This window comes from Adiantum capillus-veneris, chromosome 27 (assembly GCF_014529385.1).
Source record: "Adiantum capillus-veneris isolate H3 chromosome 27, ASM1452938v2, whole genome shotgun sequence".
Classification (NCBI taxonomy): Eukaryota; Viridiplantae; Streptophyta; class Polypodiopsida; order Polypodiales; family Pteridaceae; genus Adiantum; species Adiantum capillus-veneris.
This window is the reverse complement of record NC_140957.1, coordinates 759,965-787,526: the sequence shown is the minus strand read 5'-3', so window position 1 is coordinate 787,526 and position 27,562 is coordinate 759,965. Positions and strand designations below refer to the sequence as shown.

Sequence of the window (27,562 nt, the reverse complement as noted above, 5' to 3'; positions counted from 1 at the left end):
CTAATCTCCACTTCGGGAATTGTAGCTGGGTCACGGCTCTCAAGGGCGGGCACCTCGGAGGTGCCAAAAATTTTCTCTCACTACAACTACCCCTTCCAAGTCGTGGGGATATTTGGTAGCTTGCACTCTTCGCTCACTCTTGACATCTATAGGGGAGAGCTGGGGATCTTTATATTCGGTAGCACCCTACCCATTACAAGATGCGGGATCTCCATCTCCTCCAGGGAGGGCTCCTCATTGACAAGGAGGAAGAGAGTGGCACTGTTGGACAAGAAAGATTGCCGAATTTTGTGCTTCTTCAAGGAGTGTGCAACTTCCTTTGTCACTCGGCGAAAGTGGTTCACCTCTCTTGCTATCACCTCAAAGTGGGCTAGTCTCTTTGAAACTGTAGTGTCTCCCTTGTGGATGTAGCAAAGCAGATCCCATGGCAGCCAGAGCATGATGTTTTCTTCAAAGTTCAAATCATATTTGAGTATATGCACATGCATATACTCTATGATGTTGTGAAAAGTGTCATTGTGAAGCTGCATGGTTTTTTGTAAATCCACTATGCAGGCGAAAAATTCATGAAGATCATTGAATCCAACATATTTGGTGTCCTCTAGGAAAATAAGGAATCGTGAAAGAGGGGGGGGGGGGGGGGGGGGGGGGGGGGGGGTGGCTCTTCCGATGCTGTTGCTACATGGGAGGAGGATGCACTAACATGTGCTGCCATGTCGATCGCTGTGTGTGTGTGTGTGTGTGTGTGTGTGTGTGTCTTTATCTCTGTCTATTTGTCAAGCATTGAGATAGACAAATAAGAATCCCCCTCCCCTTTATATACCCCCCCCCCCCCCCCCCCGGCCGCGGCTCATTGCAGAAAAAGATACCATCCCAAAGCTCTTTGATATACATACAAACACACATGGGTGCACACACAAACACCCAAACAACATCTAAAAAAATTAATCAATGATGGTGTTAGGCATTTTTTGGATGAGCCTAAAGTTACTAAGTCATGCCAAAAAGCTTGCCCACTAGCCTCTTGTATATATGTGTACATAGTGTTTCGAATCTCGACAGACTTTGTAAAAACTCATGTACAAAGGGTTGATTTCTTTGGGCTTTATTAATGGAGTTTGGAGTTAGCTAGCTGTTCAAAAGGTGGGCTTCAATGAATCTTTTCAGCCGTGCTTTACAGTTTGTGAATCGGACTCATACGTCATGAGTTACGTGTATTGGAAGTGGTCGGAGTGGGCGGTCTCTACTTAGATGCATGAAAAGAAATAAAACTAGGAAAACATGATGATTTTAATTGAAAATGATGAATATGAATATTTTTGGAGATATTCAGAGTTGTGGGCTCTGAGCCATGCTTTACGGCGTCACATTTGATGGCCGGAGTAATGCACTATGCCCCCGAGAAGATTGCTTAGTGAAGAGGTAAAGCTGGAAATTAAATTGGATGTATGGGAAGTTGGGAGAGAATGGGGAGGGTGTGCCATGTGGAAAATGTATAATCCCACATGGAGTGGAGAAAGTGCAAAGGGGATAGTATAAGGCCCAAGGGAGGACACTCTCCCTTTGTATCAAGTGGGGAACTTGGGATTCTTGGGCTCCTTGGCTTGGCTTGGTGGCTCCTGGGCTCTCTTTGACATTGGCCACTATTGTTCACACCTCATGAGGTGCTTGGGCACTCAAATGGTCTAGTCCCCCCTCACTTTTGGCCGCCCCCCGCCCTTGTGGATAAGCCAAAACATTCAATAATATGTCTTTTTGAGCACAAGAAGTGAGTCATTCATGGGAAGTGAAATTGACGGATCCCAAATTGACCAAAATTCCTTTTTTATTAAAATAAGAAGCCCCCTTTTTAATAGCTACAATTCCCTACACACCCTTTTGGCTTATAGAGACTTGTTCTTTTGGAGCTTTGGAGAGAAACCCCATCTTCAAAAGCTTGTAACTCTCTCATCTATTGTCGGAATCAAGCATATGGATACTTGACGGAGGTCTACATGACACAAGATTTGTCTTTATGGTCTCTATTTTTAGTAACTTTAATAATGATTTCGGTTAGAGTTGTTTCTCACCCGTCTTTACAGGTGTTCGACTTAGGTATTTTCTGTTGCCTTGCGGTGTTTCTTTTTAACGGTGTGGTGTGTGCAAGGCTATAGGGGCATTCATTTTCCTTGTCATTTACACTCCAAATCATTTTGGTGCCCCCACCGAGGAGCGAGTGCTCCCATTTTCCAATTCTCGTAAAAGTAGTCTACGTTGTAGGCAGAGAATGAAAAGGGGATGTGGGTCCTTATGGACAACCGCCTATGTATGTGCTATTTGTGGATATTACTAGAGGCGGTCTTGGAATTGGATTGCAGTCTTTGTGAGGGTCATGAGGTTTTTGGAGCCAAGCACTGGGAGTTGGGTTACCTAGTGTGAGGTGGATTAGGTGTGAAGCAATCCATCAACATCCTTGGCACTACCCACATCACATGTAAGTGAATTGTGGTAACCAATCAGGGCAGACAATTTTACTAAGTTTTATGGATTGCCTAATGAGAATGCACATGGTTTCATTGAGAAATTGGAAGTCAATTGCTTATTACGGGGCATACAAGATCGATCCATACTGCTGAGATTGTTGCAATATAGTTTAAAGGACGAGGCAAAGTCTTGGTTGCAACAATATTGGGAAGCTTCACAAGCACAGGTACCAAGGGTTGTGTCATAATAACTAATATCTAATTCTCCTAAATGATTTTCTCATGTTAAACTGATCATTTAATATGGGGAAGTGCGACGGGAGAAAAAGCTAGAATATTGGTTAAGCAGGCAGACTGGCCATAGTAGGGATCCAAAGGGGGGTCCATCTGCAAAGAGCAATGTGCAACAATGGGCTTAAAAGACCCTAAGGTTCAGCCCATTAAGACTTCCAAAATGCTAAGGTTCCAAAATTCAAATGTTGTGTCCAAAGGTCAAACATTAGGGAATTGGATGCTTTGTGTGTGTCCCAAAAGTCTTCATGCATCCCTACATAGGAGGGGGCGAGCCGTAGTTGTAGGAGATGAGAGAGAAATTCACACACACACACACACACACACAAGATCCCTTTACACAAAGGGAATGAGGGACACATGTCATCTCCCTAGCCTAGATGCCCACAATGTGTACTCAAATCCTATTGGATGGCCTTGGAGGTGGACTAATGAGAATTAGTCTAGAGTAAGTCTAGTTTAATTAACTTAAAAACACTTAATAAAATAACCAATAGGAATTAAGCTCTCTAGAAGACTATTGGACAGTCTCCCAAGGGTTCAATGAGCATTCAACAGCCCAATGGCTTGCCTGATTTCTATTGGCCAAGAGACAAAGGGGTCCAATGAGAGTTTAGTTGCATTAATTAATAAGCAGAATCTCTCACAAAAGGGGAAAGGGGGACACATGTTAGAAGGCTATCACTTATGCTACTTAATTTCCATTGGCTAGGCCTGGGGAGGTCCAATAAGGCTGTAGCATGAGCAACTAGCAAGGGGGTCGACCAAGAGAGAGAGGGGGCTGATTTTCTCAAGGCATTACTCACTTACACACTCACACAATCTATGTGTTGAGAAATAAGTCTCTCTCTCTCTCTCTCTCTCTCTCTCTCTCTCTCTCTCTCTCTCTCCTTCTCAAGCTTGAATGGAAAGCTTATCACCTACGCCAAGCTTGTGAGAAGGGAGGCCTCCACCAACAACTCTTGGCTTTGTGATGCAAATCCAACCAAGAGCCAAGCTTCAATGCATGCTCATCTCCTTTACCATGGTAATTAATAAGCTAAGCTATGCTAATATGAGTGATTATGTGAGGATATGTACATCTTTCTCGTAAGAATACTCCTTCTTCCTCTCAATATACTAGCTCTCACCATCTTCGAAGGTGTGTGAGGTCTTGGGTCGAGACCATGAGGGAATTGATGTTGTATGTAATAAGTGTTGTGCTTAGTGCTTGAAGTTTCCATCTTCATAGCACTAGCTAGTATTGAAGGAACACAAAGAATTGTATTGTAAAATGTCTCTCTTGATGGGAGAAACCATAATACAAAGCCTTTTGGAGGGGGGACCGGCTCCATGCAAATCCGGTCCTCAACTGTGGTCAATTGCTTAATTTCTCTCTCTATTGAAGTATTGCTCATGCTATCTAACTAGATGTTATACTTTTTGTTGCTCTCTCCACCCAAGCACTCTTGTTATTCTCATTAGGAATCTATTCCAATGAAATGCTCACTATGTTCATGCTATTTATTTCTACACACAAGTTACTAGACCATTAAGTGTTACATTGGTATCAGAGCACAATGTTTCTCTTTTCTTGCTCAAGAAGGGAGGTCCTCAAGCTAGCTATAAATGGTTGGTATTATTAATGGCATGTGAGTAAGTAGAATAGGGATTTTTCAGCCTTGCAGTGCACCTTCCTTTGTGCAGTTAATGGGGAATCACTGTCGAGAGCTATGGTCTTAATAGTAGAGTCCTACGGGGCTTGATCACTATTGAGCTATTAGAAGCTTGATAGGAGCCGGTGCTGTTTTGGTGTTGAACGACCCTCTCTTCTATTCCTTGCAATTAATGGTATTTGAGCCACGGGTACAGTAGCTTGAGTGATTTTTCTAAAGGGGTAAAGAGGAGTAGCAACTAGGGCTTGATGTGCCAAAGTACACCTAAAACGTTTACACCTAAAAGTTGTTAGAATGGCTGACAATAGTAAAGAGAGTAAAATTAATGTTGATAACTTTGATTTTTCTAATGAGCAGGCCACTAATGATGCCCCGGTGCTTGTTAACTATCTTGTTTCTAGTCTTCAACAAGCCATGGGCAATCCATCCCTCCAAAGTGAAGTGCAATGGCAGCTTCGTGCTCATGGGATTCTCCAAGCTCCCCACCATGACGAGAGAGCACCTAGGAAGCCTCCTTGCGAGACTTCCAAAAGAGGCCTCTCTTCGATTTGGGAAGAAGAAGAGAATCCATACGAAGGGCTCAAAAATTTACTCCTTGATGATGCATCTCCTTTTCAAAGGAGAAATCAAGACCCTCCACCGAAGGAATGAGAAAGAAGTGAGTCTCCCGCCACCTCGGCGGAGATGGCTCCACGAAGACGGCGGGCTAAACGCTCTCCATCACCTCCAAAACGGAGAAGACCATCGCATATTTCTCCACGCCATACTTCAAAGAGGGATGGCAAAAAGCAAGAGAAGAAAAAGGCGAGAAAGAGGACACCCTCTTCTCCATCTTCTTCATCCTCTTCCTGGAGTCCTCTAAGCTAAGCCATGTAGCTATGCACTTTGAAAAGTCCGCTAGACAATGGTGGTCTAGCCTACGGGCAAATGATGAAGCTCCACAAACATGGAAATCTTTAAGAGCTTCCATTATAAAGCAGTTTTTGGCCACTAATGCGAAAGACAAAGTACTCACCGAATGGTGAAGCTTGAAGCTCTCTCCCTACAAATCCATTCACAAATAGGTAGACAAGTTTTGGGACTTACAACTCAAAGACACTGTCTTCAAGAAGCTAGATTTTGGAGAGAAAAAGCAACAATTTTGTGCAGGCTTAGCTGAAGAAACAACGGAGTATGTCAACTCCTAAAGGCCACGCACCATATCGACGGTTATATGCCATACTATGGTGGCTTCTCGAATCAATTTCCAAACGGGGGCTAAAAGAAATTCTAAGCCCACGGAAAACAAGGGTTCCAATGAACCTAAGGGGAAGGAAAATGTCCAAAAGTCTCCTAAGGGCAACTCGAACAAAGCTAAAGAGAAGGGAGTTTACAAAGGCAAAAATAAACTCTCTCGTGAAGAGCTTGAGTGTTATCGCAAGGATAACTGTTGTTTCAAGTGCGGCGAGCAAAGGCATGCGACCGCGCTTGTCCCTAAAAGAACACCCGCCATGAACCTCCTAGACCTACCTTGGTCAAAATCCAAGAGGAGGAAATTCACCACAAAGGATCTCCTCTGTTCCATGCTTGGGGAAAGGTAACAGAACATGATGCTTTTATTCTCTTTGACCGTGATTCTACTCACAATTTCATATCCACAAAGTTGGCCACCAAGCTAGGCATACAAGTTTACGAGATGGGAGATGTCCTACTTGTAGATGGTACTTTCAAGGGGCAAGAAGCTTCAGTCACTCCCTTAATCAAGAAATTAAGGCTCCATGTCCAAAGCTATGTTGACAAAGAGGACTTATTTATATCTCCTCTCAAGCATGAGGATGTAATCCTAGGGGCACCATGGTTTGATTGCATGGCTGCCAATGTTAAATTCCCTGAACGGAGAATCTCCTTTAAGTTTAGGGAAAACGATATGTACATAGATGCTAAAGAAATGGGTAACACCATACCCATTGTACATACACAAGCTTTCAACAAGTCAATAAAGAGCTCTATTTCCATGTACATGATTTTTGTTAAAGACTCTCAAAATGAACTAATGTTTTAGCAAAATAAAATATACACAATCAAAAGGAATTAGAGTTATCCAATTTTCTCAAGGGGTTTCAAGATGTCTTTATTGACAACATCCCTTGTGAGCTACCTCCTAAACGAGGCAATGATGACCATGCAATTAAACTTCTTCCAGGAAGTTCACCGCCTAACAAACCTCCTTCTAGAGTTTCTCAAGCTCAACAACAACAGGAGATTATGAGGCAAGTGCATGAGTTAGTTGAGAAGGGCATGGTTAGGCCTAGCTCATCTCCATTTTTCTCACCTGTGCTATTAGTGCAAAAGGAAGACGACACATATCGTATGTGTTTCGACTATAGAGCACTAAATAGGATCACTATCAAGAATAGGTTTCCCGTTCCATGGGAAGAAGAACTATTTGATAAGCTACAAGGGTCCACCTACTTCAATAGGATTGACCTAAAAAGTGGCTATCATCAAATAAGGATAGTTGATGAAGACATTGTAAAGACCGCATTTCGCCCTATGTTTGGTCTTTACGACTACATTGTCATGCCTTTTGTCTTGACCAATGCACCAACAACATTCAACCGCTTGATGAAGAATCTATTTAGGCCTCACCGAACCTTTACTGGAGTGTTCTTTGACTGTTTCATCATCTACTCTAATTCATTAGACGGACACAAGCAACACCTCCAGGTAATACTTCAAGTTTTAAGAGAGAATAAACTTTATGTTTTCAAGAGATTCAGTATTTAGGTCACATTATCTCTCAAGATGGCATCCAAATGGATCCATCAAAGCTAGAGGTAATAAAAGGATGGCCTAAACCAAGGAATCTTCATGAACTAAGAAGCTGTATAGGTATGTGTGCATACTATAGACTCTTCATAGAAAAGTTCTCACTAATAGCAAGACCATTACATGACCTAACAAAGAAAAGTGTTAGGTACACATGGTCTGCCAAGGAGAACAATGCTTTCAAAAAGCTTAAAGAAAAGCTTATCTCTCAACATGTGCTTACACAACCAGATCTCTCAAAGCCAGTTGAGGTCCAATGTGATACTTGTGGTGATTGCCTTGGAGCTATTTTCCTCCAAGAAGGGCACGCCATAGGCTATGAAAGTCGAAGGCTCGACCCTGTTGAGCAAGCTCTAGGCATATATGAAAAGGAACTCCTCGCAGTTCTACATGCCTTAGACACATGGAAGCACTATTTATTGGGGACTCCTTTCATTCTGTGAACGGATCACCAAAGTCTTAAGTACTTCATGATTCAAACCAAGCTCTCTGACAAACAAATGAGGTGGGCAAACATTCTTTTGCAATTTCATTTTCATATTGCTCACATTGTTGGCAAGCATAATCAAGTAGCCGATGCACTCTCAAGACATGGTTCCTCTTTCTTCCCTAGTTCAAGGGTTGAAATCACATCTCTAAAATCAAGATCAATAGCATACTCATCCATCATAGAAGATAGATCATTGTGAGTTGCTATGGAAACCGCGTTTACTCTTGGCCGTCTTGAGAGTGCATCGGCTACTTTACAAGATGGTTATCTTCTCTATGGCAATAGACTATGCTTTACTAACTCACTATGTGAGAAAGTAATGTATGAATCTCATGCTCCTCCTTATGCAGTGCATAGAGGGATTCAATCTACCCTAAAAGGGATTGAAACATCTTTCTATTGGCCTACCATGAAAGCAAACAGACAAGAGTATGTTTCTAAATGTGTGGTGTGCCAAAAGATGAAGTTTAATAGACGGAAGCAACCTAGATTTCTTCAACCTTTTCCAATCCCTAATTCACCATGGGAGAGCATATCCATGGATTTTATCTTTGTATGCCTAAGTTTATCCATGGGAATACGAGAATATGGACGATAGTGGACATTTTTAGTAAACAATCTCATTTTATACCTGTCAAAAAGACTATCAAAGCCCATCAAATGGCAACCCTCTTCATTTCACAAATCTTCAAGTACCATGGCTTGCCAATGTCCATAGTGTCGGATAGAGATCCTAGAATGACCAGTAATTTTTGGAAGGGTCTCTTTGAGAATTTAGAGACAAGGCTAAATTCCTCTTTGGCCCATCACCCCACAAACGGATGGCCAAAGTGAAATAGCTAACCTAGAAATCCTCGATCTACTAATAGCCTATGTAACGGAATTAGATCAAAGATCCCAATGGGAGAAGTACTTACCCTTAGTGGAGTATGCCTACAATAACACTATACATAATTCCATGGGAAAATCACCCTTTGATCGAGATAATAGAGGAAAGATCAAAAAGTCCCTTGGTACTTAAGGTACACGGAAGATCTTCACTACGGATGAGTATAGCAGAGACCTACAAGAGTCTTTCCAAAAGATTAAGGATGCTATCTCTATCTCACAGCAAAGGCAAAAGGTTGCTGCTGACAAGCACAAAAGATCCCAAGCCTTTAAGAAATGATTGGGTCTTATTAAAATTTCCCAACGCTCGATTAAGGCACACGACAGGCAAGAATCCTATGAGACACCAAAAGTACTATGCTAAGTTAGCAAAAAGGTACTATGGTCCCTTCCAGATTCTTAGGCCAATCAATGAGATGGCCTATCAACTCAAGTTTCCCAACCATTGGATCATACACAATGCTTTCCATGTGTGCCTATAAAAGACTTACAAAGGAGAGCCACCTCAAGAATCAACTATTGAAGACCCACCAGAGATCGAGGACCAAGAAGAGGTGCTGCAGCCTGTTGGACGGGAAGCGACTCACACACCCATGAAGTGCATGCAAACACTACCTAGATCAACATAATGTCAATCGAGGACACAGATGACACGATAGGCACACGGAGGAAATCTCTTAATCTTGTCAGGCTGAGACCATCCTACACATACAACACTCAGGAAGGCCAACTAAACCACAATCAAGAACCTCACTGCTCTCAACTACACCACCTAACCACATACACACATACGGAAGGTAACTCACCTAATCATGCCAGATTCATACGAAACTTAAGGAACACCATCCCCTCACTAGGATACACCTGTCCCTAAGCTTCTACACTCAAAATCCTCACTCTAAACCCATCTGAGGAAAACGCGTAGGATGACAGAGCTGAAATTTGAAAGTGCCCGAAACTGAAATTTATGAGTACCTATGCGTAGATTACGTTGCCATGATTCTATAGACTACTAGCACGCAGAAAACAGACATCGTTTGATACACTTACGGCCACAAATAGCTCGTAGATGCGTCGGTGTGTGCGCGTTGTCTCGCGTGGAGTGCTTGGCGTTGTCGCGTAGCTCTCCTCAAGCCTACAGCAATGGTGCAGTCGGATCTCCAATGTGTTGAGCGAGCCGGGCGTAGTGAGAGGATGAAGCTCACGCTCACTCTCTTTCTCTCTCACACACAGTAGACGACAGCACTAAAGTTTGATTATGATAAAAAGTCTTTTTTTACAAAATGACCTAGGTACCTTATATACTAAGGCTACCTTAGGTTTAACCAAAATTGGGGTTGAAAGGGTCAAATGGCTTTGTATTTACAATCTGGAAGTGCCATTGCACCCCGGCTTCTGAAACTAGAATAACTACTCATTACAAATGACGTTTATAGCCATAATCCGCAGCATTTCATAACTCGCAAAAGATAAGACTTTGATACGAAACTTGAGTTATGTTGTGTTGTTGACCTAGCGGTCAACATTCCCCCCTTCCGCGTTCATGTCGTCCCCGACATGACCTGATTGTCGATGGCGATGTGGTCTTTGTTGTCGTTTTGTTGTTGTAAAGAAATTATAGACTATAGGCTTTGCAGTAGCTTGTCTTGTTCGTCCAATCCGATGTACATAGTCTTCACATGATTCAGGAAAATCATAATTGATGACGAACTTTATGTCTTTCACATCCACGCTCCGAGCTGCAGCATCTATTTCTGTCATTATAGGTCTACTGCCAGATCTGAATTCAAAAAGAACCCAATGTCGTTTAATTTGACTCTTATCATCATGGATAGAGAAAGCTCCATCCATCACTTGCTCCAGCAAATCTGTCAATTCGGAGTATTTGTGATTCTCAGAAACAACTTCTACAATCTGTAGAATTGAGTGATTGGCTTTCTGATCTTGTGAGCCAATGACAACTTTGTAAGGATTTTGTAGAAATTGTATGGCTAAACCCTGAACTTCTTTAGGCCAAGTTGCACTCCAATGCGAAGTCTGTCTACTGTCAGGCCGAATCCAAGACTTAATTATGCTAATTTGAGGTTCAAAACCCTGTCGAGCATTCGATGCGCATTATCAAGGACAAGCTTTTGAGATCCTCTGATTACTTTTATGTATACTCTTCTTCATTGGTAACTTCTTTGTTCCTGTGCAATCATGTTGTTAGTGTTGTCTGCAGCTTTGTCATTGTAGGCCATTCTTCGACTCGCCATTGAGGAGAAGTATGCTATGATCTGAAATTGGTGCTCCAATTCATTTGTCAATTGATTTGAGTAGCATTTCCTTATTGTTGATGTAGAAGGAATATGTACAAGAGGATGGTGATATGTGTCCTTAGATTAGGGTCTAAAACCTAGATGACCAAAGGGAAAAAACTCGGTGGGAAAAAATTCCTTTGGTATACGCTCTTATTAGAGTTGAGCAGTTGAATGTGAAGTACATGTTCATGAAAGGTGAGTGCTTGGGTGAAACACGGAAAGAGTGCCTAATGCAAGTGCCAATTATGGGACACTCTATATGCATATGAGAAATTTGTCAACAAAAGCATGCAATGTGAAAGAAGGAGATGATGGGTGCTTCGAGGAATAAATGTAGCACATGTGACATCAAAAGATGTCTCAATAGCTTCCACATTTCCAAGAAGGGTTTTCGATGTAGAAGTTTCTCCACTCGTATCTCACTGTGCTCAGTACGTGAGTGTCTTTTGGACCTTCTCCTTCACTTCATCAGACTTAAGTACTTAGACTTCGACTCTTTTGCTCACTTATACCAGCATGAGCGACACAACTTAAATATGTTCAACTCTTGCATCTTGAGCAGTACCTAGAATAGCTAAGACGCTTAGACCACAGAGAATATTACTTGAAGCTTTGGGACTAACACCTCACTCATTTTGTGGCGTAGCTACTCGACTCTGACTTGTATGACTTGTTGGTTGCCTGTTGACACTGCTTGTGACAAGTTCTTCGGCTGTTGTAGTGGCTGTTGAGACATACTTCATGAAGTTTCATCGTTTCCCTGTACCTTCTTCTCTTTGTAGTGCTCAGGCCTCTCGTCAGTCTTTTCTTCATGTGGATTATGGATTTTTTTCTTTTTTTCTTTTTTTTTAATAATAAACAAAGAGAATCTTAAAACAACTCAATAAAAGAAAAATCATTCAAATAGAAATCTAAATGCTATGTACACTATACACATGTCCCTAGGGGCTCATATATGGATTTTGTCCCCATACTCCTCTGTAACTCTACTATGAGGGCATATACTCTAAATTTCGTCAAAAATTTATCACAATAAAACGCAAAAATTCAATGCATCTCACAAAACATTGCCCTCTAATAGTCATAATGTTAGGTCCGCATTCAGAATGCCTCCCCCCTTCCTATTTGGAGTCATCCTTTCCGACAGGGTATCGCAAAGGGTATGTGTTGTGCTTGGGCAAAAAGTTGTGCCTATGCAGGCCTTGTAATGTAGCCCTATTATGCATACACAGTCAATGCATGGAAAAGATTTATGTTGTGCAAGATGTGGGTATAAGCAATTTGCTTATTGGCATTTGTTGGTGAGGCTTCCTATTCTAAGCAATGTAATGGTCTTTGAAGCTCCTGTATCGTTGCTTGATTGAAGCGACTTGCTCTCTTGTAACTGTACTGTAATCGTAGGAAGAATTGTAAGAATTCAAGCGGCGATGCACTGACAACAATTTTGTTGTTCTTCTTTGGGACCCATTTCTTTGTGATTATTGGTTGTTTTGTTGCTGGCTCTCGTTTGGGAACCCATACTTGCCCGTGCTTCGTTTGTGTTTGAAGAGACTTCTTTGGGATCCACCTTTTTGTTGTGTGAGTCGACAGTGGTCTTTGCTTCAGCCCTTGTACGCTTGGTTGGGGACGGGATTTAGGCTTTGGAAGTTGATACTGTGGTTGTTTTGGAATCCAAATGAATTCCTGACTTTTTTGTGCTTGAATCAACTTCTTTGGAGCCCAAACCTGAGTTGTGAAAGCTTGCGACTTTGTGGTATTCTTACCCGTTCGTGCACGCTTTCCTTGTTTTTGTTTTGGTGTTGGATCTTGTGATTTTTCATTAGAGATCTTTGTCTTCTTGATCCATATCTGTTTTTGGCCGATCTGGCGTTTTGGTATCCAGATTTGTCGAGCTTTTTGGCTTTGACCTGTTGTCCTGTTCTTTGGACCTGTCATGGTTGTTGCTGAAGGGGTTGGTGATAGTGATGGCCTGAGTTGATGATAGGGGATGTCGTAAGATTCATCACTATTGCTACTATTCTCCGCAAGGTTGACTTCTTGTACTTTCCCTTGATTTTTTGGCTGGTAGTGGAAAGTTACTATCTGTTTTCTCGTGGGTGGTACTTTCTTGGAGGACTTTTCTAGCCCATTGATTAGAGCATTGTTAGCTCGTTGCTCTGGTCGTATTCTTCCTAGCTCAGTCTTTGCATCCTTATTAGGATCCATGTATGAGGATGCTTGTGGTGGCTGTGTCTTCATCGAGGACTTTGGAATCCACTTTTGATGCACTTTATTTGTGTAACGATGACATTGATTCCCGGGTCGTTGATCTTCTTGAAGCTCGAAGTGTTCTACAAATTCATAGAACTCGTCGTCTTCTTCATCTTTTGATTCTCCACATTTCTTTGTTTGCTCCTTATTTTGAGAGCTTGTTGATGTCTGGACCTCTTCGTTTTCTTGGATTACACTCACTGCAAAATAAGGAACAACATCATAGCCATTTTCATCACAAAACTTTGTTGTGGGAGCATCCTCCACGACGCACACGTCCAGAGTAGCCAAGATGTGTTCCCATCCAAAAGGCTCTAACTCTTCTTCAGGAAATGGTTCTAGGATATAGTCCATATCCGCTATAACCCGTTCTAGGATACATTCCTCACGTTTCAAGCTACCACATTGTGAAGCTCCACACATCCACAGTTCTTTAGGCTTACCTAACCAAGCTAGAAGTTCTGATCCAGCTACTGTGGTGGAATCAAACTCCTCAACTGGTGTTCTCGTCACATCCCTGTAGCTATGGTCCCTCAAGTTTATCTTTGTTATGTTTTCCATATGTCTCAGGTATATATGGTCATAACCCCAACCTTGGACCATTTTCAATTGTCGCATGAATGGTCTTCCCAGAATGATTTCATAAATGTTCTTCTTGCCAAAGTCAACAACAGCAAAAGTGTGTTCATATTCAATGCCACAAGAAGTAACAAGTACTTTTTCTAGTAGTCCTATGGTCTTTTCCTTGTGTCCGTCTGCAAGCTGCAGGGTCATTCGTGTGGATCTCAAGGCAGGTTTTCCCCACTTTTCCCAAACCTCTTTGGTTGCAATGGCCACACCAGCTCCACTGTCAAGGATTGACATGGTTTGTACACCATTTAATTCCACAGGATGGGTGGTGTTTCCATCTTCTCCCTCGTAATACTCGACTACCTTGTTTAATGGCACTGCCCTAGTATTTAGTTGAGGCATTTCAAGCTCTTTGATGCCTTCCTCAATTCGAGTCATTGGGGTTTTTACACCAAATTTCTCTAGGCATTTACCCACATTAGCCCACATGTTTGGTCTTATTCTGAGCAACTCAGCTAACATTATTGTACAGGTGACTGGGGTAGATAGAATATCTACTAGCCCCTTTGAATCGATGGCCTTGTTGGGAGACAGTCTCTTTGATGGGACTGCAACCACATCTGACTTGGTCTCGTACTCTCCCATGTAGGACGATAGTGTTCTTAGCAAATGGGGTTGAGTATCCATAGATTGTACAGATCCTTTGTCGCCCCAACACGATTGCACGTCTAGATTTATTTGAGATCCAGTCTCAAATTCCTCTATTGGTGGTAGAAACACTCCTCATTCATCACCAGTCTTGTCTACTCGTCTTCTTAGGTCATCGGCTTCATTGGCCTCTCTGACTTGTTTCCACAATTCGTCAAGACCATCTATCTCTTTACAATCCTCAGGTATAGCTTGGTGAAATCCCTCGGAAGAGTTATCCGTGGTATTCAGTACTATCCTTGGTTCTAATGCTGGGTCTTTGAGGTCTGGTCTGTGCTCATGACTCGAATCTCGCTCTTTTAGTTCCTGGTTTGGTGGGATTACTTTTGTAGGCATGACACGGCTCACATCCTCAGGTTTTGCAACTGGTGGTTCTAGTAAAGCTTGGGTTGTTTGAATCATTTTATGGCACATTTCAAACCTTTGCTTTTCTAGTTCCGTATAGGGATATGTCATCCACCTGTGTTCTTGGGTTTGGTTGTTTTTGAGCCTCGCATCATAGGCTTTCAAGAGGGCATCTAATGTCTCATTAACCTTCTCTACCAACACATATCCTCCTGAACTAGCACTTCTCGGTTTCTCATCCGTGGATGGTTCTTCTAGAGGTTTAACCATATGTGTAAGAGAAGGTGCCTCCTTTTCCTCATGTTGTTTTATCTTCTCCTCAGCTTCGGTAAGCTTCTCAGCTAGGGATTTTTGCTCTCGTTCCCTACATGCTTTCATCCTAGTCTTTCTAGCTTTCCAACTATTTCGTTTGCTCTTGGTTTTCTGACTAGGTGCGTCTATCTTTGGTCCATCATTTGTCTCTAGACTCATGTCACTTTCCGTGTTCTTTGTCTCTGGATTCTCATCAGCTTTCTTTTGGGCTTGTGCTCTCGTAACCACTTGAACTGGTACAACATTTTCATTTTCTGAGCTACTAGGGAGCTGAACAATCCCTGATACATTTGTCGTGATTTTCCTGATTTGGTTTGGTTTTTTCGGGCAATCGGGGATCAAGTGAGTGATGCCACACTCAAGACAATAGGCATTTACTTCAGTGATCTTCTTATGAGGACATTGTTTGACCAAGTGGTTGTCACGACTTTTGTGACAATCTTTCTGTGGTTGAGGAGATTCTTTTAGCATTTCCTCTTGGCTGTAAGCAAGCTTTGACCTAGATAAGCCGTTATTTGCAATGAATTGCGATGTCCTTTCGTCCATTTCATACCTTCTTTCTTTCGACTGAAACCCAGGAGGTGGAGGTTGTACCGGCCTCACCACTCCATGTGTTTCTCTCACATTTTGTTGCTCCGAAGGGTAGTACGCTCTTTGGTTGCTATACCACATTGTAGCTGGTACTGGCGTTGGTTTATTTGATGCTTCCATCATTGGCATGTATCTCATGTCTACCTGCATTCTAGCACCTGGCAGCGGAGGTTGTTGTCCTAAGACAAGGTGTGGCCTTAAAACTCCTACTGGTCCTGGCGCATTCCCCGTAACGTATCTAGGTGGAGTAGGTGCTTCTCGAACAGGTTGTACATACCTCTCCCTAGCATTTTCCATGATATAATAGCACTCTTCCCCCGTATGGTTCGTCCATTTTCTCTCAATTTCACACCACTTCGGCTCTCCCGAATCAGACCTTACAAGAGGAATCAACCTCTTGACCAAGTCGTCGATAAGCTTTTCTTGATCAATAGGTGTCGTTGGCTTGGCAATGGACTCACTTATCTGTGAAACACTGTGCCGAGAGGATGTGTCATCTCCTTCACTCTTTAAGTCCTTTTCTTTGTATGCCTCACAGTTATCCACTAGATAAAGAGCTTCTTTGATCAACTCGTTTAGTGTCATCCTCCTTATCATATGCAGATCCTTCTGAAGGCCTGCATGTCTCATTCCCTGGATAAAGATTAGCATCAGTCGTGCTTGCGTAGGTAACTCCGCTCTTGGACAGAGCCTAACATATCTTTTGAGTCGTAATGATGCTTTGCGTACTGATTCATTCTCTTTCTGTTTGAATCTATGGATTTGCGAGACCGTGTTGTGAGCAATGCCTTTTGGCGATAATTCTTCAATAAACTCCTCAAACAGCTCATCTACGGTCTCAAAATCCCATTTTTCCACCGAGTCGAACCAAGTAGCTGCATCATCTTCTAGAGTCAATCCAAATCCTGCAAACTGTGTCGCAAAATCTGAAACTTCCTCTGCTCTAATCACTCTTCTAAAAGCCGCTACGTGATCTCTCGGATCTTCATCTGTGGAGTATTTTCTGTTTACCCATTTCTGGACTTGGGATGGTCTAACTCGTCGATTGTCTACAAGTCTAACCAGAGACTCTCCCAATCCTTCTCTCGTTATCGCTCTTGAAGGGAATCCTAGTGGCTCTCTTCTTGGAATTCCTATAGGAATTCTCGTGTTTGGTGGAGGCATTTGTGGTCCTTCATTGACCAAATATCCACCGATTTCTAGTACAGTCTGTGGATTTGTGCTTTCTACAACTCTGTATTCTCGTCCATACTTGTCGACAACTATAGATCTCCATTGACAGTCGACTCCGTATGTGTAGACATATAAGAGCTTGTAATCCGTTATCTCTTCTAGGTATGGATCTGAGCACCTATAAAGATTGACCTCATTGTCGTCAATGTATCTATATAGTCCTTCACTCTCATGACCAATCATCCAAACTCTCTCAACAAGATGGGTCTTTATCAATTGCAAGTTTGGAAGATCCATTGTGGGAGGATATTCCTCTATTGTCGGGCTCTCCAAGCTTGTGTAAGCTGCGTTTGAATCTAGGGTAAACATGATTTCTGGGCTTAAGAGCTTTTGCTTGGTTCAAGTAGACTTAGTCCACTGTGTTCAAGTTCTTTGGTTAGGGAAAAGTCGAAACTATGTCCAAAAGCGCAACCGTTTCGTCACAATTCTCGTAAATTGTCACTTTTAGACACCCCTAACTTCCGGATGAATTTTGAGGCCTTAAACAATGTTTTTTTCAAAGTTAAACTAAATTGTTTCCCTCGGCATACATTTAGTTCAAGTGTTTCTCTAAGATCTGTAGAGCCGCTTTCAGGCTACGTTTTGATATAAAAACTTTTCCAATCCGATACCGTTTGTGAAAGTTATGGCCAAAATAGTGAAATGCAGTTTAGACTGGTCAAAATGAGTCCAAATTCAATTTTGAAAAAATATTTGGGATCTTTGTGAGACTGTGAACACTTCTATATGGTCAAAAGTACAGTTGGACCCTAAAACTGGTCTAGAGACATCCTACGCGTAGGATGTCTTTTTGCTCTGTTTCAGCTCAAACTTGCACTGTAGCTTCCCCTTGAAGTGCTAAACTCACAGCTATTTTTACTTTTTGATTCTGACACCTATAGGTTGGTCAAATGATCAAGAATCTGTTCCAAAAGCCTGATGTCTGTTCTGATGAATTCCTAAGTCAAATCAACTCCAAATTGGACCAAATTTGCCTAGGAGGCTTGCCTAAGGCTATATGACAGCATGGTATGGTCACAATAGAATTTTGGTTTCAGAATTATGTAGTAGACATCCTACGCGTAGGATGTCTAACTTCTCAGAATTGCCCCAAATTTGAACCGCAGACTCTCCTTGAGGTGCTGATCACTGTGGTATGCTCAGAATTTTGTTTAGAGTCCAAAATCACACAGAAGACATCCTACGCGTAGGATGTCTTTTTGGCCTGTTTGACCCCAGACTTGTCCCATAGCTTCCCCTTGATGTCAGTAACCCACTGGTATGCTTAGATTTTGGTTTGGATTTCAAAAGTCCCAAATTTTAGTTGTTCTTGCCTTTTGTGTGTCCAAAAACGCTAAAGTCTGTTCAATCTTCCTTTCACTGACCCAAATGAGATGAAATTTATCACATGCACTCAATACAACATTTAGAACATGCCTATGGAGTCTTCCTATGGTTTGGTCTCAAAATTAGGCCTTGGACACAATTTGGGTAGGATGTCTGGCAATTCTCGTCTTTTGGCTTTGATCTGTCAAAATTTGGTCAAATTTCCACTTTCCAGGTGAAGATAGGGTAAAACCTACCTTCTGAACACACTGGTCAACTCAGAATTTCAAAATTTCCACTAGAACACCCTGTAGAACATCCTACGCGTAGGATGTCTACTGCTGATTTTTTAAGACTGAAGTGTCCCTGATGCTTCCTTATGCTCTCAGCAAGTGCAAGTATGCTTCACAATTGCAAAAACATGCAAAAATCACTCAATTTAAGCCTTTTATGAAATTTTACGTTTTTGACTCCGCCTTTTGGCTTTTGGTCAACAAAAATAGGGAAAAACGCTCAAGTCAATATGAAAATAGGGTAAAACCTACCTTTTGAACCCACTGGTGCAGTCAGAATTTTCAAATTTGGTCTCCAGAACCCCCTTGAGACATCCCACGCGTAGGATGTCTATGTTTACAGAATTGCAGGTTTTCTTCACAAAACCCTTGCAAATGCTCATTTATATGCACAGCATCAGTCAGTCATACAAAAATATCCACAAAAGCTTGTTTAATGCATTTTTACCCTCAAAAGCACACTTTTTCGTGATTTCAAATGCAATCAAGCACTTTAGCAAATCATTCAATGTTGAATAGCTCTAGATCAGAATCGGATCACTTACCTAAAGCTACTCCTACAAATCATATGGGGTTTTGCATCTATGAGTAGAAAAACGCTTCACTGCCACACATGGACTAGTAAACGCTTTTATCACCTCACAAATCACTCGACCACCAACAACTACTCTAATCAACAGATCCTAACTAAACCTATCTAGTCGTAGACCCTCGGCAAGACATACGCTTCCTGGCTATCCACTTGATCGCGGAATATCCTCTTCTGGATCCACTTAAGAAAAACGCTTTCTTTAGCCGAAACTAAATCAAGCAACCATCACAAGAGTGTTAGTAGGAAACCTACTTAGGTCCTTGTGTCCCCGACAGCGGCGCCAATGTTGGACGGGAGAGACTCACACACCCATGAAGTGCATGCAAACACTACCTAGATCAACATAATGTCAATCGAGGACATAGATGACACGATAGGCACACGGAGGAAATCTCTTAAGCTTGTCAGGCTGAGACCATCCTACACATACAACACTCAGGAAGGCCAACTAAACCACAATCAAGAACCTCACCGCTCTCAACTACACCACCTAACCACATACACACATACGGAAGGTAACTCACCTAATCATGCCAGATTCATACGAAACTTAAGGAACACCATCCCCTCACTAGGATACACCTGTCCCTAAGCTTCTACACTCAAAATCCTCACTCTAAACCCATCTGCAAAAAACGCGTAGGATGACAGAGCTGAAATTTGAAAGTGCCCGAAACTGAAATTTATGAGTACCTATGCGTAGCTTACGTCTCCATGATTCTATAAACTACAAGCACAGAGAAAACAGACATCGTTTGATACACTTACGGCCACAAATAGCTCGTAGATGCGTCGGTGTGTGCGCTTTGTCTCACGTGGAATGCTTGGCGTTGTCGCGTAGCTCTCCTCGAGCCTACAGCAATGGTGCAGTCGGATCTCCAATGTGTTGAGCGAGCCGGGCGTAGCGAGAGGATGAAGCTCACGCTCACTCTCTTTCTCTCTCACACACAGTAGACGGCAGCGCTAAAGTTTGATTATGATAAAAAGTCCTTTTACAAAATGACCTAGGTACCTTATATACTAAGGCTACCTTAGGTTTAACCAAAATTGGGGTTGAAAGGGTCAAATGGCTTTGTATTTACAATCTGGAAGTGCCATTGCACCCCGGCTTCTGAAACTAGAATAACTACTTATTACAAATGACGTTTATAGCCATAATCCGCAGCATTTCATAACTCCCAAAAGATAAGACTTTGATACGAAACTTGAGTTATGTTGTGTTGCTGACCTAGCGGTCAACACAGCCCGAGTCCATTCTCTGACATGAAGACAAGGTACTAAGAGGTGTTAAGACTATTCGACAATATCTTATGAAGTTTAAGAATTATCCTTTTGAAGATGCTAGATGGATGCAAGGCATACAATTAAAGGAGAACCTAAACCTTGTCAATGCCTACAATGCTTTACAAGAGTAAGCAAATGTACAAATGTTAAAAATGAACAAAGTTTTTTGTCTTATAAGACTCTCTTTTTCTTTATTGTGCACAAAAATTAAGTAGTATGCATGCTTAGATCAAGTTTGCGGAGATGACGTCTCCCAAACACCAAGTAGAGCTTGTCACTCTACTATGGAAGATTGATAGGACTAATGTGCGACCATGCTTGCGGCAGATTAGGCTCTCAAGCACCAAATGGACTAGTCATCCATTCTAGAATGATGTTGTAGGGTAACATAGGGATCCTCTACCCGCTAAGAAAAGGATTAATGAATATGCTTTCATAATAGCTAATATGTAATTCTCTTAAATGATTTTCTCATGTTAAACTGATCGTTTAATATGGGGAAGTGCAAGGAGAGAAAAAGCTAGAATATTGGTTAAGCAGGCAGACCAGCCACAATAGGGATCCAAAGGAGGGAAAATAGGGATCCAAATGGGGGCCATTTGCAAAAGAGCAATGTGCAACTAGGATGAATCTCAAATCTCGAGCGAGATTTTCCGAGAAATCCCTAAAACGAGCAAGAGTGGCCAAGGCACACTATACAAAACAAAAACCAAACAAGATTTTTTACGTGACTTCAAGCACAAAAAAAAAACTAAAACAATATTACACCTAATTTTAATGGTAAAACGACCACAAAATTTTGACAGAAAAAACCCTTGAACAAGGGTTTGGTAGAATGTTTCCTTTCATGGGCTAGAACAATTGGAACCCATACAATGGCACGTTGATATTCCTATTATTGGAACTAGTTGCCCTCAGATATTAGAAGCTCATTTCTACCACCATTGATCCTTGTTGGAAATAGTGGCACCATGATTCCAATGGATATAAATCTCCTATTCCTACCTCCCTACATGTAGGACCATGAGACTTACACTAAAGGAGTAAGGTTGTTTCCACTCAAATAAATCTCATGAATAAGTAGAGTCTGGGAGCTTGAGCTTCTCTTCACATTTTCTTCTTCTTCTCCTCCTCTCTCTTGCTCTACCTCAAGTTATTGTGGGTTGTTGTACGATAACATACTATGCATTTTAAGTTACTCTAGAGAAAATGGTGGAAACTTGAAAGTAATTCTATTATTGCAATGAGGCTATTCTTTTGAGAAAATCCACATCATGGTATATATATCAAAGTTTGGATCACACCATCATAGGTAGCCTTCTATCGGGGGGGGGAGTGGGAGACGTTAGTGGGGTTGCCAAAGGTGGTGACGACAAACGTGTCAAGGGAGGTGGTAATGGTGGAGGACTATAAAGAGTGCGTTGAATATAGAAGAGTGCGCAAGGTTGATAAAGCTATGAACAATTTTCTTATGACAACTTTGTCCACATGCTAGTTCTCTTTCACCTACTCAAATCAATGGAAACCTAGGTTTAGTGTAATTCCACCTACAAATTTTGAGATTTATCTTCAAAATTCAAAGTAGAAGGTGAATAAACCTACAAACTTTATAGAAATTTAGTGTAAAGACCTTATCTTAAATTTTCCATGTTTATATGAGCACAGCTCAAAGTTCCTAGTCTACTGAGTTGTCTGTCATGCCTCGTCCCAGATTACTTAGCCAACGTGTGATGCCACTATGTTGAATACACTTCTTAGAGACATGGTGTATGATTGTCATTGTATTCCTTTGAAATTCTTTTCCTAATGCGGCTTAGTCCTCCATTTTTTTTTGTCCTCTATCAACTGTTTGGGAGTTATACATCCATCAATGCCTCATAGCAATTCAAATGGATGGTAGTCTAGCATTGCACATGCATTTGTCCTCTTGCAAGATGATGTGGCCCAAGCATCGATCCCTAGCACCCCATAAGGTAACCCCCTCCAAGGGGTAACTGGGAGGTTGGTTGTGCTACAACAAACAACATTGTGCCACATTGAGACAACTGTGTTGGCTAGGAAAGGTAAATCTCAGGGTCCCTAATTGTACAAAAATTTGGTTTTGAAGGAATAGGAAACTCACAATAGATGAGGCAAGAAGATATAAACAAAACCCTTTTAAAACTCTCTTTGAAAGAGACGCGAACTCTTTCATGTACGGGCAGGGACCAGTGTTCGGAAATACTTTGTTCTAAAAACTTGACAAACCTACCTATGAGACTAAATTTGAAGGTTTTTACACCAAATGACGCTAAATTTCTATAAATTTTGTAGGTTTTCTCACTTTCAAATTTATAATTTAGAGGTAAATCTCAAAATCTACAGATGTGATTACACTAAACCTAGGTTTTCTTTTCCAACCCCTCCCCCTCTCTTTATCTCTCCTCGCTCTCTCTCAATCTCTTTAAGAAAAAAGTCTCTGAAAGAGCTCACGCTAGCGTGGACAGGTAGAGGTAGCAAAAGGAGACCTCCGGAGAGGCGTGCAACTGCTAAATCGCACTTCTCTCTCTCCTTGTCGGCTGGATATTTAAGATCTCTTGGGATAGTTTTTTACGTCGTTAAAAATCTCTTCTTCCTTTTCTTTTTCCCTTTAAAAACAACATAAAAGACATAGTAACAGTCTCGACAACAATAACCAATAGTCAAAGAAAGAGATGGGGGAAAATTGCAAAATGCAAACCCTTTTAGGCTTGCAATAGTCATGCTTTCAAGAGTAAAGCAAAAAGTGTATCTCATTACACAAGCTCAAAGGTCCAAGGTTTCTATTTAAGTACTATTGAGTCACAGATCTTAGCTAAATCTTGCTATGCCGCTCACTTCTTGGACTTCTTGGTGGCCTTAGGGGCACCTGCTGCTACAGGGATGCTTCAGTACTCAATCCCTGTGCCAAGCGCTCTTCCCTCCCGAAAATTTTTTGCTCCCTGATTGCTTTTCCCTTAACTCTACGGGCTTCAAACTGATTAGACAGTGTCTTGTCATGAGCCTTCTCAGCTTTAAACTTGTGAATACTCTCCATGAGCACGTGCTTATTTTTGAACACGTTACCCTTGACCTTCATATACATACCATGGTACATATGCTTGTCAATCTTCTTAGCCTCCCAGTACTTTCTTAGCAACCGGCGAAGCACTCGCATCTGCCTCAACCAGAGAACTTTAGAAGGTAGCCTAGCCTCCCTAGTACCCTGCCTCTTACCATATCCTGAATGATGGACTTTCGTTTTAGCCTTCAAAGCAGGCTTTGCTCTTACCCGTGAGTGTATCTTGGTCGGTTTTTGAATCACAAAGCCATCCTTGACCAACTTTCTAATATTTTGCCCTAAATTGGCCATATGAGAGATTTTGTTGACCTCATTGGGATTGAGCCAAACATTGATACCCACCTCCGCATGACAAAACCACCAAGAAGCATAGCACTCTTAGCAACTCCATGTGAGCATCCGACCAACCTGGGCCTCCTTTCTCCTTGCACCTCGCATGGAGAAGGGCTTCGAGCAGAGTTCTCCCTCGTAGCTCTTGCTTATGTCACCAACAAGCTAAGTGCAATTTGATAACAAGGCCGATAGTGAAGGTCTAAAATGGCCTCCCTAAACACGTGGGACTCAAGGCTAATAAATAGAAAATATACACAAAATAAATAGAAAAGGCACATCTTATATATCTATATTAAAATGAGAGGGTATGTTGCCATGTGGCAGAAAATCCCTGCAAGGGCTGCAGCTAGCTCCCGACAGCCATAGAGGTGGAATCGAGTGAGCAACCGACGTGGAATCCAGTGAGCAGTGCTTGGGCTGCAATCGCGTCAGACCGTGGGCAAGAAGATCACTACCTCAACACTCACAAGTGGCTTGCCAAATGGGCAAATGGCTTGCCACGTGGGCATTGGCGTGCAACAGTGGCAAGCTTTCTTGAGGTAATCTTTTGTAAATTGTGGGCGCACACATGGTAGTCAAGAGCGAACCCCCGGGGCGGTCACTTTTTAGAATGTGTATGCTATCACGTGAGTTAACCAGAGAGGATTATTAAAAGATGAAAATATATCAAAATTAATACATACAAAGGGGGGTGGGGGTTTTTTAAATAGGCACGTAGTGTAAATATAGTATGTATATTGAGGTATTATTAATAACCTCTTGAACGCACGTGATATAGGAAGATTTTGATAAGTGACCACCCCGGGAGCGAACCCTTGTGGATAAAGAGCTCAGATGCTTCAAATTCCTCCAACTCCCTTTCCTCCATTCAGGATCTCTTCAATCGATTGATGCTCCAACCCATGGCTCGCAAATGGTTAAGACTCTCAAGTTATAAGGAATGCAGCTAAGACACCTTTCTCCATGGTGCCTTTTTCTTAGACGCGGCCATTGAATCCTGTCACAGCGCCCAAGACGTCCAGCAGCACTACAAAAATCAGGTCAACCATGGCCACTATCTGAGCCGCTCAGCTCAGTGCCATGGAAGCTATTGGCAGTCAAGTGCATCAAGTTATCCATGGCCGCTTGCCAAGTCTATTGATTGCTAAGCGGGCCCTGAGCCTATGCGCGCACTTAAAAGTGTGTGTGTGTGTGTGCGTGCGTGCGTGTGTGTGTGTGTGTGTGTGTGTGTGTGTGTGTGTGTGTGTGTGTGTGTGTGTGTGTGTGTGTGTGTGTGTGTGTGTGTGTGTGTGTGATCAGGCCTGTAGTTCCACCTACGCCCTCAGCCAACTCCCTTTATCTAACAATGTTGTGGGCTATACTGGCAGTGCTGCTCAGCCAGTTCGACAGCAAGCAACTAGGAGAAAGAAGTGATCAAGCCTGTAGTTTCACCTACGCCGTTAGTCAGCTCCCTTTCTCTAACAACATTGTGGACTGTCCTGATGGTGCTGCTCATCACCCTCCTCCAGTGCCCACTCTCACATAACCCTAATGTGACGAAGGGTACGGTCTTCTTCTTCTCCTCGTCCTCCCTCTCATGAAACAAGCTCACATACCATTTCCTTCTAGGCTTGCTGTCGATTGCCTCCTCACTTCCGCATCCATAGCGATCTCCTCTCTGCACAACTCGCTCCATTCAAACGCTAGCTCACCACCATTCTGTTGGGGTGCTATTGGAGCCCACGACCAGTCTAGCGCTACTCTTCCATCACCGCTAGTGGACTTAATCTCTTTCAGATCATACATGGAAATTATGGGCACTTATACGCCCTTATGCCAATATATCTCCACCACCCACCAGTATCTTTTCTACCGATCGAAGAGGCACTACCTTGAAAGATGAGTGTCCTGCTAAAACTGCTACAGGTGGTGCACCCATCCACGCCGTCACCCACTCATCTTCCCTCTCCTTGTAAACATATAGATTCATGCTAAGGTGGATGCTTAAGAAGAAAAGTCTCCCGTGGCAAGCAACTGAAGGATGACGTTATCATGCTCCAAGGTTGCAACACCAACTATCTTATGCCGAAATCCCTGTGCAAGCTTCCATTGCCTTGTTGAAGATTTGTAGACTTGTAATAGCAACAAAGGACCTGGGATGAAGGCCTGCATGCAAGAGGTCCTACGATGAAGTTGCCATTGTGGAAGATCCGATCGCTCCATGCATGTTGATCAGTAGTTGGGCTCCACAGCACCAGCCGGACGCACAATCCTGGTCCTTTGACAACATGTGCACGGCCAATCCTTAGGACTATATGACACGGGCATGGGGGCATGGGATCTATGGTGAGAGCATCCAGCGCCGTAGATCTTGTCGGCACCGCAAAAAGTAATCTCGAGTACCCGAGATTACTTTTTATACCTGAGATTACTTTTTGCGGTGCCGACAAGATCGACGATGCTCGATGCTCTCACCATAGATCCCATGCCCCCATTCCCGTGTCATATAGTCCTGAGGGCGACGTGGCTCTCTCTCTTAGTAAAAAATAAACTCTCTGAAAGAGCGTGCGCCGGCGTGCGCTCTTTTAGAGAGTTTCTTTTTCACTGAAAGAGAGAGAGAGAGAGAGAGTTTTGACACAGAGAGAGAGAGAGAGAGAGAGAGAGAGAGAGAGAGAGAGAGAGAGAGAGAGAGAGAGAGAGAGAGAGAGAGAGAGAGAGAGAGAGAGAGAGAGAGAGAGAGAGAGCGAAGATGTCGTGATGCAATGGTTACTGTGGGTGTGGTGCAAACTGTCAATGTGATAGGGTGTGGCCGAACTGACAGCCTTGTGCTGTTGAAGGAGGCACCTCTCCTTCTCAGTGCCACTGCCTCCGTTTGTCTCAGCTATGAAAGGGCTCTAGTTTTCGGAGTCGAGAACATCTCTGGGTATCATGGCTCTCCTACTTCTTGTTTATTTCTCAACTAAGCTTAAGGTAGCCTAGTGTAAGGGGTTGCCTTAATAACACCAAGAATAATGTATTTATCTTTAGTTAATATCCAGTTGCGTAGTTACCAACAGAGTCATGAGACACCGTACTTTGCATTGGATCGGTCATGAGAGATGTTCTGTTTGTCTGCAAATCATCCTGAGATGCTTGCCTTATCAAATTTTCAAATAGGTTATCAACAGAGCTGGGACGAGGAGTGTGACCAAAGGCTCATCAGACCATGACTTGCACTAGTGGCAATATTCCCCAATGCCTTTCCCTCTACATTGAGTTGTTTGCCAGTAATCCCTCACACACTCTGCTAAAAGTGCAAGCAGTTATAAGTTGCACTGAAGCCGCAGACTTAATTACTTGAGGATTATAACCATCATAAGATTTTATACCCTCATGTCCACTTTGACGTTTATTTATTTGCCCTCTGCTTTTCTACCCTCATGTCGACTTTGACGTTTATTTCTCAATTAAGCTTAAGGTAGCCTAGTGCAAGGGGTTGCCTTAATAACACCAAGAATAATGCATTTATCTTTAGTTAATAGCCAGTCGCGTAGTGCAAGTCATGGTCTGATGAGCCTTCAGTCACACTCCTCGTCCCAGCTCTATTGATGACCTATTTGAAAATTTGATGAGGAAAGCATTTCAAAACGATTTGCAGACAAACAGAACATCTCTCATGATCGATCCAATGCAAAGTACGGTGTCTGCAAGAGTTGGTTAATGTGACGTAGCTCCAAGGAGATGCAACAGCATTGCAGCGGAAGTCAAGTAGCTGTAAGTCAAGCAGGTGCAATTAGGAAGCGAGAGCTAATTGG

The 27,562-nt window shown here is 42.5% G+C and overlaps 1 pseudogene; it reads right to left on the bottom strand.

Annotated features, from left to right (window-relative positions):
- Window positions 1-23,215: 23,215 nt before the first annotated feature.
- LOC147421391 (uncharacterized) lies at window positions 23,216-25,577 on the bottom strand (annotated as a pseudogene).
- Window positions 25,578-27,562: the final 1,985 nt, after the last annotated feature.